This window comes from Sceloporus occidentalis, unplaced genomic scaffold, assembly GCF_023333645.1.
Source record: "Sceloporus occidentalis isolate IW3139 unplaced genomic scaffold, rSceOcc1.0.p SCAF_7, whole genome shotgun sequence".
NCBI classification, from domain to species: domain Eukaryota; kingdom Metazoa; phylum Chordata; class Lepidosauria; order Squamata; family Phrynosomatidae; genus Sceloporus; species Sceloporus occidentalis.
Genome location: NW_028316987.1, coordinates 58,246,613 through 58,257,462, shown reverse-complemented (window position 1 = coordinate 58,257,462; position 10,850 = coordinate 58,246,613).

Genomic DNA, 10,850 nt, shown 5'->3' with positions numbered 1-10,850 from the left:
GTTTACACATTTAATTGATGTACCAATTTGGACAGTTACATCCAAAGTGGGTTGCATTAGCAACACTCTTCAAAACCCAAAAAGAGATACTGTGTTGCTAATACTGCTTGTTTTAGCAGGTCTTTAAGGAATGATTATAAGGGGGAAGGGCCTTTCACAATGTGCTGCATTGTGCATATTAACTGTTTGGCTTCTTATGGTCATCCTCTTAACTGCTTTTAATTCTACTTCTCTATTTCTTACTTTTGTATAATGTGAATGTTTTCCTGCATCTGTTTCCACTTTTGTAAGACATCTTGAATCCCAAACTGGAGAAAAGGCAGGTTATAAATAGATATAACAACAACAAAAACAATAATATGAAATCATTTACACACCACAGAAAGGCTATGTATATTTGAATATTGTAGTGAGAAGGGGTTTTGAAGAAACATTATTCAGACATTATTCAGTGGCAAAAGTTGGTTTTCCTCCAAACAATATTTAGCAAGATGTAACCAAACCCAGCTCCCTGAGCACCTGTAATATACAGGCTTGGAAACAAGTTGAAACATTCACATTTTTAGGGAAAGATACAGAACATTTTGGGTGAGCTCTAGCACACTTGGGCATGTGCTCCAAAAGTAGACTCTTGTCTATGGGGCAAAATATCCTTTCAGGGACAACTCTTCTTAGAGTAATGCTCTATAGGGCTTCCCTGATTTTGCACAAGACTTGACCTGTGGAGCTTAAGAGCTCCTGCACATGAGACGAGTACCCACATATGGCAAAGTGTGACTCATAGGCTTCAAGGAGACCTCAGAGAAATTCCTATGGCTAATGAGTCCCCTCTTTTCTAAAAAAAACAAAATGTTTTGTGGTTGTTTTGTTTTGTTTTGTTTGCATTTTGCATTCCTCACCCCATTCCTAAAACTTGATGTGGACTTCTGGCCACTTTTGTTTTTTAAAGGCATTTCTGGGCAGTTCATGGTGGGCCAACAGAGTCAAAAACTGTTCCCCTAGCTTCATTCTATGGAATCCTGGGATTTGTAGTTTTACAAAGTGTGTGGGTGCCTCACAAACTGCAAATCATAAGATTCTTTAGGACAGAGCCATGGCAGTGAAAGTGGTGTCAAACTGCATTATTTCTACAGTTCTGCATGACTGAGGTCCAGGCTTTTTGGAAGACTATGGTCCAAAATACACTGCAGAAATAATCCGCTTTGAGACCATGTTTACTGCCCTGGCTCAAGGCTAGGGAATTCTGGGAACTGTTGTTTTGTGATACATTTAGCCTTCTCTGTCAGAGAGCTCTGGTGCCACAATATCCTTAGTACTGAGCCAGGGCAGTTCAAGCAGTCTCAAACTGGATTATTTCTGCAGTGTGTTTTGGACCCATATCTCTCTTATGAGCTGGCCTGGTCTCTGAGATCATCAGGAGAGGCTCTTCTCTCTGTCCTACCACCATCGCAAGCATGGTTGGTGGGGGACACGAGAGAGGGTCTTCTTAGTCACTGTCCCTTGACTTTGGAACTCCCTTCCCAGGGAGACCAAAATGGTCCCCTCCTTGTTGTCCTTCCATCAACAGGCTAAGACATTTTTATTCAGAAAATTTTTAAAACAGAACGTCTTTAAAGAATGGGATGGGAGTATTTTAGTGTTTTAATTGTACTGTTTTTAAGCGCTTTAATATTTTTTAAACTGCATTTTATTCTTTCAGTGAGTAATGTAAATTATTATTATTATTATTAACTGTATTGTTCTTTTAAACTGTAAGCTGCTTTGAGTCCCAATTTTGGGGAAAGAAGGACAAAAATAAATATAACAATAATAGTAGTAGTAGTAGTAGTAGTAGATGCACCTTTGGATGTGTGGTCCAAAACTCAAGCTGATGCCACACTGCAGAATTAAGGCCGTTTGACACCACTTTCACTGTCATGGCTCCAATGTATGGAATCCTGGGGTTTTGTAGTCTGTAGTGCCACCAGAGCTCTCTGACAGAAAAGGCTAAATATCTCACAAAATGACAAATCCCAAAATTCCACAGCACTGAGTCATGGCAATTAAAGCAATGCCAGACTGTATTAATTCTGCAGTGTAGATGTATTCTCAATCATGTGAACACCCTTCCCCTTCCATTTGGCATACTTCTTGCAATAGTTTACCATCTTACTGAGGCTCAATTTACATAGGATGGTGCTGATTTTTCTTTTGCTATTGAGAAGCGTTCATGAAGGGAAACTGTGAGGGGAACTGAGCCTATTCCCCCATGAGACATTGCTTGATATGTTACCCTGTTTGGGCAACAGACCACAGAGAAATAAATGAGAGACTTTAATTCCTCCCACCCACGTATCTCTTATTGTTAAAACAGAGATATACTTCTCAACTGATATGTCAGTGGGATAAATTGATCCTGAGAATGTAACCTCAGAGTGAAATGATTGTCTGTTCTCTACAAGCTGAATTGTGTCTTTCAAAACAGCTCCTATATCTTTCTGTTCCTACATTTATACCTCTTTTTCTATTACCACACACCCCCTTACTATGTGTCATATAGAGAAATACTGTACATAGTGAATTCTCATCAGTAGCTCCTTAGCTTATTCTTTGATGAGGAATTACATTCAGCAAAGATTTAAAGAACCCTTCACTGATGAATCATATGAACTTTAATGGACTGAACAATGAAATCTTCACATGCATGATGCCATAGTCTCGAAGAAAAAATATTTTTAGAGGAACTACTCACATGTGTTACAACAGCAGGCGCCTCCTCAGAAGATGCCTGCCTTCCTCTGTGTACAATACAAAATACAAGGGAGGGAAGCAGCCCTCTTCTAAGGCAATGCTGGGCATTCACGGATTTGGAAGCATTTATTTTTATTCTATTACTGACAAGTTAGAATTCCTGATGTGATGAAGATACGATGAAGGATATCTCTCAATGGAGACCAGAGTTCAAATAATGGTTCAACCATGGAAACCCACAATGTGACCTTGGACAAATCACACTCTCTCAGCCTTAGAGGATGACAATAGCAACCCCTCTCTAAAGAAACTTGCCAAGAAAACCTTGTGATAAGTTTGCTTTAGGATCACCATAAGTCTGAAACAAATTGAAGGCACACAACAACAGCAACAAAATTCATTTTAAGTTTCCCCATATATGCCTCACAATCCCCTTTGGATCCCCCTCCCCTTATTTTACATAGGATTTACAACCCAAATTAACTGACTTGGAATCAGTACTTGTACTGACCCCTGCCTCCAATCAGAGACACCAGTTGGGAGGCTAGTGCTAGTAACCTTTACGAATCTAACTAAAAGATTGTAGCATACTGTCTCCAATTATACAACATAAGACTCCTATTTGAGGTAGGGCTTTGTCCAGTGAGATTTATTAAAATATATGACATATCATTAGTTGAGCACAGTAGAACACTGAACTGTAAAAAGCTGAGGCCCAAAACACACTCCAGAAATAATCCAGTTTGAGACTGCTTTAACTGCCCTGGCTCAATGCCTGGGAATTCTGGGAATGCGATGAGACATTTAGCTTTCTCTGTCAGACAGCTCTGATGCCACAATACAGTTTCCAGGATTCCACTGAGCCAGAACAATTAAAGCTGTCTCAAACTGGATTATTTCTGCAGTGTGTTTTGGACCTCAGCAAATTCTCTGAATTTCAATGAGGAGTGAATCAACTCTGTCTTAGGGAAGAATGTGAAATGTGAAAAAAGCCTTGTTTTAAAGTCATTTTTGTTTTTAAAGCCAAACCCTTTAAGTAAGATGCAAGCTCGGCCACTTTTTTTAATGGCATGGACACAGGACAAGCAGATCACCTTTCTAGGACTGGTCTTATGGGCATGAAGCAGCAGTGTAGGAGGTCATGGTGGATGGGAAACAGCAGCTCTTAAGCAACTGAGGGCAATTTGGCACCAGATAGTTGGCAATCTCCCCTCTAATCATCTGTTTTGGGTGGGAAGCCAATTCCAAATACACCCGCACCCAAATGGCGGATGAGTGCTGCCAAAGCCAGGAGTGCCAGCCATCTGTTTGATGGAGTAACCCTTGTGTGCAGGAATGAAAATGCAAGCTGCTGCACCTAAATGTCTCTGGATCAGAACCATACTGGGAGGGAAATCACAGAGAAAACCCACCCCTCGCTCAACCATCATCTGGCTTTCTACATCAACATTCCAACACTGATTCAACAAACTAGCCTCCTCGAGTCGAACATTTCACTGTCATTTTTATAAATGCACAAGAAAAAATATTTAAATAATGGTTTAAAGTTGACCTTACCTAATGCTATAAGGTGCACAGGTCTTCTACAAAGTCTGTTTGTCTGTATAGTCCAGTAAGGTGTATTCTGACTTTCAGTGATCTCCAGGAACTCAGGCAGAGAGTGCTATTTTATCCCTTTATAAAGGCTGGAAATGTCCAGGGACCTGGCGTCACTGTAATCTACCACCAATATCTCCACTGTGAGCTCTTATCCCATCAGATTGGAAACCAATCAACCTTTTCTTGACTTTCAATGAGAGAAGTAAACAGGTGACTAACTATTGCAATTGCTAAAACCTAGGGTGCATCTACACTGCAGAAATAACTCAGTTTGCCACCATTTTAACCACCGTGGCTCCATCCTACAGAAGCCTGGGATTTGTAGTTTTGTGAGGCACCAGCATTCTTTGGCAGAAAAAAAGCTAAAGACCTTGTAAAACTACAAATCTCAGGATTCCATAGGAAGGAGCCGCAACACTTAAAATCAGTGTGAAACTGCATTATTTCTACTCCATCCATCCCTAGAAGTGGCTAGACTTGGCTGAACTGTGTTCAGCGCTAGATATCAGACTTGCTTGGACTTTTCCCAAAAGGGATATGTATTATTTGTTTCAAACATGACCAACTACAGCAGTTTAAAATAACAGTAAAAGGAAAAAAGCACAAGATAACGTGTATCTGAAATATTCAGTGTGGTTGCTTGCCCAGTAAAATCTGTCTAACGTAAATTGTTGTGCGCCTTCAAGTTGTTTCTGGCTTCCGTTGACCCTAAGGCAAACCTATCATGGGTTGACAGGTTTCTTCAGAGAGGGTTTCCCATTGCCTTCCTCTGAGGCTGAGAGAGTGGGACTTTCCCATGGTCACCCAGTGGGTTTCATGGCCAAGCTGGGACTCGAACCCTGGTCTCCAGAGTCACAGTCCAATGTGCAAAGCAGTACACCACAAAATACACTGTGGATAAATGACAACAGAGGGGTTATACAGCAGAAAGGGAGAGTGGGTACGCTCAAGACTGTATTACTGTGGAATTGCTATGAAAACCAGTGTGGCTTAATGGTTAGAGTAAAACAGGGTTTCACATCTTTTAGTCCTCCAGAGGTTTTGGACTTCAGCACCCAGAATCCTTGTCCATTGGTTATGCTGTCTGGGGCTTCTGGGAACTGAAATCCAAAACATAATGTTGAGAACCACTGGATTATTATATTACTGGGTTGGCATGACTGAGGAGACCCACGTACAAACCTGCACTACCCATCTATGGTCCAAAACACATTGCAGAAATAATCCAGTTTGAGACTGCTTTAACTGCCCTGGCTCAGTGCAAGGGAGTCCTGGGAATTGTAGTTTATTGTGGCACCAAAGGAAAAAAAATAATTGGGTTTGATACTGCTGTAACTGGCATGGCTCAAGGCTATGGCATTCTGGGAAATGCAGAATTCTGTGTGGCTCAAGGAGGCTATGGAATTCTGGGGGATGCAGCATGCTGTAAGTGCCATGGTTCAAGAGGACTATGGAATTCTGAGAAGGGCAATTTGTTGCAGCACCAAAATCAATGATGTGTTTTGATACTGCTGTAAGTGCCATGGCTCAAGACTATGAACTTTTGGGAAGGGCAGTTCCATAGCCTTGAGCCACGGTAGTTAGTGTCTGCCTCCACACTGGAGAAATAACCCAGTTTGGCACCGCTTTAACTGCCCTGGCTCAAGGCTCTGGAACCTGGGAGTTGGAGTTTCTTGTGGGTCCCAGAGCCTTGAGACAGAAAGCGTTGAATTGGTGCCAAGCCGGGTCAGTGGATGCAGCCACAGTGGTATCAAACCGGATTAACTCCATTGGTGCTGCAACACATTCCTTTTCCCAGGATAGCATAGCCTTGAGCCATGGCAGTTACAGCGGTATCAAACCGGATCATCTCTTCCGTTCGGATGCAGCCAAAGAGGAAAGCAAGGCAGACGTGAGGCAAGAGAGGAGGAGGCGAGGAGGAGAGACGAAGCAAGGCCTGGGAGAGGCTTCCACACGGGGCTTAATCGCGCTTCAGTCCCGGCTTTACTCACACAGCTGCTTGGGATGGCTCCGTTGTCGCCCCGGGCGTCCTGATTAAGTGAACCAGGGCCGAGGAAGAGGGACCCAGCCTCGCCGGGGCTGTCAGTCAGGCCCTCCCAGCCCAGCCCCGCCCCGTCAGGCCTGGCCTTCCCCGCCTCCTGCTGCCTCCCTCTTTCTTTGTTGTCTCCTCCTGCCTCTCAGCCAAGCACTGGGCCGCCCATTGCTTTGTTTATGCCAGGAGGCCTTGGAGCCTCTTCTTCTTCTTCTCTGCCTTCCAGGCGTTTCTGACTCATGGCGACCCTTTCAAGGGGGTTTCTTGCCAAATTTCTTCAAAGAGGAGGCTTGCCCTGCCCCTGGCCATCCTCTGAGGCTGAGAGAGTGTGACTCGCCCAAGAAAACGACCCAGTGGCCGACGTCCTGCTCTTGTTGCCAAGGCTTTAATGATTTTAATTGTATTTGTGATCGCTTTTGTTGTATTGGGGAGTCGTTTTAAGGAGGGAGGGGATGTTGGGATTTATTTTTATTGTGTTATATGGTTTTAATGGACGTAAGGCACCTCGAACTTGCTATCCTGTCTTCGTCAGATCATGGCCATCCTTTGAGGCCGAGAGAGTGTGACTTGCCCAGGGTCACCCAGTGGGTTTCCATGGCTGAGGCAGGATTTGAACCCTGGCCTCCATTGAGAGAGATCATCATATCTTTTATCACATCATGGCCATCTGAGGATTCGAACCCTCGACTGCCAGTGTCCTAGTCCAACGCTCAAGCCAAACGCATTTACCTGAGCATAAATGCCACTGCATTCAGGCTAAGTGGGGTTAGTTTGTCTAGACATGTATAGAATGTGCATTGTGGGAATATTAGTACTGGACCCATGCTGCAAGGTTTTTGCAGTCCTTTCATTCCAACCCAGTATGGACATAATAACTCTAGCCTGGGAAAAGAGCATAATATCTCTCAGAAATATCTCTCAGCCTTCCTGTTCTCCTGCTCCTTCCTCTTTGCCCCATTTGCAAGGGAGAAAATAATATTGCATGCTGTTCATGGTAAATCATGTGGCTGCTTTGTATCCCAGACTATTCAGATGTTTCTTTAAGTAAAGAAAGCAAGGGAGAGTGCCAGGGACAAAGTAGGAAAAGGGAGATCTTTTCTTGGCATCTTAAAGGACTCTGGTCATTTGCTAGTCCCAGCTAGAACTGACACAACGAATTAATTGCTGAATGATAAATTAACACTTGCAAAAACTCCATTGATTCACTGTGACTATTCCAGCTGCAATCAGCAATTGGATTTTGGTCTCTATCCATTATTTGTTAGAATTAAAGGTATTACAAAATTATTTTTCAAAGGCGATATAACTTACAAAGTAACAAAGCTTTATCAGTTTGGACAGACATAAAGACAAGGGTTTCCAATTACTAATGAGTTACTTAGAACTGGTTGTTAGGACAAATGTTGTGAATGATAACTATGGTCCAAAGCACACTACAGAAATCATCCAGTTTGAGACCGCTTTAACTGCCCTGGCTCAGTGTTAGGGAATCCTGGGAATTGTAGTTCATTGTGGCACCAGAACTCTGAAAGAGAAAGCTATGGCGTGTTACATACTGCCCCTTTGGGGCGGCCTGTAGGCGCTCCTTTCCCCGCCGGATCAGGGCCTCAGCTGCCAGAACGGCAGCCTCTGGGGCCCCGATCCGCCACTTTCCAGGCCGCGGGGAAGCACCATGCCCCAAGGACACCCGACGGCGGCAGGGACAAGCAGAAAGGGGCAGCTTGGCCCCTTTTTCCCTTGCGTCGCTGGCGCAGCTGTCTAAAGGCTGCGCCAGCGACACAAATCCCGAAGGGAGGTCCATTTCGGAGCGCCTTCTGGCACCGCAGAAAGGGCGCTCTATGCTTCCTGGTGCAGCGCCAGTATGTCACAACCGCGCCGCCTCGTTTGGAGGCGGCGCGGTGGTGACGTAGCAATGGCAGCCCCGGTGTGGAACGGGCGCCGCCATTTTGTACGGACTCGGTCCATATTAGGGTTAGGGGCGTCCGGAAGTGACACCCCTTTCTAACCCTAGTACGGACCCAGTCCGTACTTTATGCCCGTCTGTAACGGGCCTAAATATCTCATAAACCTACAGTTCCCAGAATTCCCTAGCATTGAGCAAAGGCAGTTAAAACTGCCTGAAACTGGATTTTTACTGCAGTGTGTTTTGCACCTGGGGTTTATTTTTCATGCACTGCAGCATTAATTGAATTTGAGCATACTCTTCCCACTTCATCATCATTTAATCACACTTTGCTTTTCTTTCTTCCTCCATATCTAGATATGCATCCCAAATAAGGATATTATTTCATGCTCCTGATAAAGTGAATCCTAGTATGTGATAATAAATTTGCCATTCTTTGAAAATGCCACCATATTCTTTTGCTTTTGCAGTAATGAATTAGTATGTACTTGGATTAATTTTGTTAATCTCCAGACCCACTACGTTACCAGCCTTTGCTGTTGTGCTATGATCTGTTTTTTAAGATCTCAAGCATGAAAGAAAGAAAAACGTAAAAAGAGAAAATAGGACAGAGCATTCTTTAAAGATTTCAAGAACGCATGGAAGTTGACTCTGATGTGAACAGTTAAAGAAAGTGATGTATATCATGTACAATTAATGTGGAATTAGGCCAGTGTACATCTGTTTATTACATGTGAAAATGTTAATTGTGATTGCATGATTTTCACGGGATAATCGCTTTTTAAACCCCTGATTTTTCCTGTGTGATAAAGTCCTATATTTAGACTGGTAACACTAAGGAGATTACCGCACAAAACACTAGTGATGGAATTGGAGTGGAATTACAACCTATGATTGCCCCCTTTTCACAGTGTCATCACTTATCCATTGCTGATCTGTTGTCATATATTTATTGTGGTGCAATTTCGCATTGAGACACACAGCATTAACCGTCAATATTGCTGCATTCACACGATTTCAGAGGTGTGGATCACTTCAGTGCTACAACAATATTAATGTGAGGTTGGTGTGGTGTGAGCTATGTCTCATGGACACTTCTCTCTGCTTCATGGATCTTCTGCTTTAGTGAAGAAGGCTGGTTTCGCCACATGTGGTGAGGTGTTCATTTGTTTATTTATGTAAACAGTTCTCCCCAGACAGTCTTCCATTTCACAGAATCCATTGATGCAAGATATAAGAATGTGTTGCTATCTACAGAACCACCAGTTCCAAAATTAAAATAGCGTGGAGCTCAACAATCCTGAAATCCTCACCAGAAATGAATTTCCGAAAGAATCTTGTGATTACAGGTTTAAAGTCATCATTGCAAGATTTTGAAACAAAAACAAACAAACCTATGCACAAAGCAAGAAAAAGGTGGGGTGGAGGTTGGGGTCATTTGCATTGTTGAGAAAACAGGCTGGAAACGTTCAGCACAAAACAAGGGCTGTTGTGTTATTGGACGGTAAAGCAGAAATAAATGTTTTTATAGTGTTACTGCTACTGTTGTAATCACATTAAAGAAATTGTGCCTCATTGTGGTAATCTCCAAGGACTTGTCTGGAAACACAAAGTTATACCATTGCTCAGACAATATAGCAAGTGAAGTAGCCAAGGTGACGCAAAAAATGGTAAGGAAGTGGATTTCGGTGAAAGGAAATAAAGAGGATGTAGCATAGAGGAAATCTGTAGTGACAAGTTGGTCACTTCAGGTTCTAAAAAGCAGAGGTAGCCCTAATGGCTGTAAGACCACGGAGTTTATCGCACGGGAGGAATTTCTCTTAATTTTGAATGAAAAGAAAGGGGCCAGAATGCATTCACGTGGATTCTCTAGTTCAGCGAATTTACTTGAATTCGAATTGCATTTGAACTGACTCCCCATTGCCCGAAAATAGCTTGCCATTGCCCGAAATTGCGTGTGATCACCTCTCACGCAATAACGTGAAACCCCATGATTGCGTTCGGATTGCCATTGGATTATACTTCCAATTTCCCTTGTCTGATAACGTCCCACATCTAAAATCCACACTGTTGCAATATCGTTAATAGGCAGTGCAGAAGGCAAAATAATGTGGGCTGCCATTTGAGACCTTTAAATCTTTTCAGCAAGCAAGATGTTGTTTTTTAAAAGCAAGTGTGGAAAAAAGGTGATTCTTAAAGTCATATGCTCTGCATGTTCTAACATTTTGTTGGTAATTGAGCTGTTGCAATATTAGACTTAACAATTATTATTTCTAGCTTTGGTCTAGAAAATAGGTTATGTTCTGGCAGGATGAGGGCAGAGAAAACTGCACCAGCTCAGGTGAAATAGGTTCTGCTTAACTCTAAAACATCTCTAGGTTTTCCTTTTTGCTTTGGATCATTTCTATATGGCTTGTTAAATTCTAATTTTCTGTAATGTGAGCACAACTGGAAATATAAATATATTTTCCACATTACCATTCTACTAGGATGGGGAAGGAGGATACATATAATTTAAGCAGGCATTTTCAGGTTCTCCATAACTTAAAAAAACTATTATTTATTTTGGACAATGCTCCTTGTTTA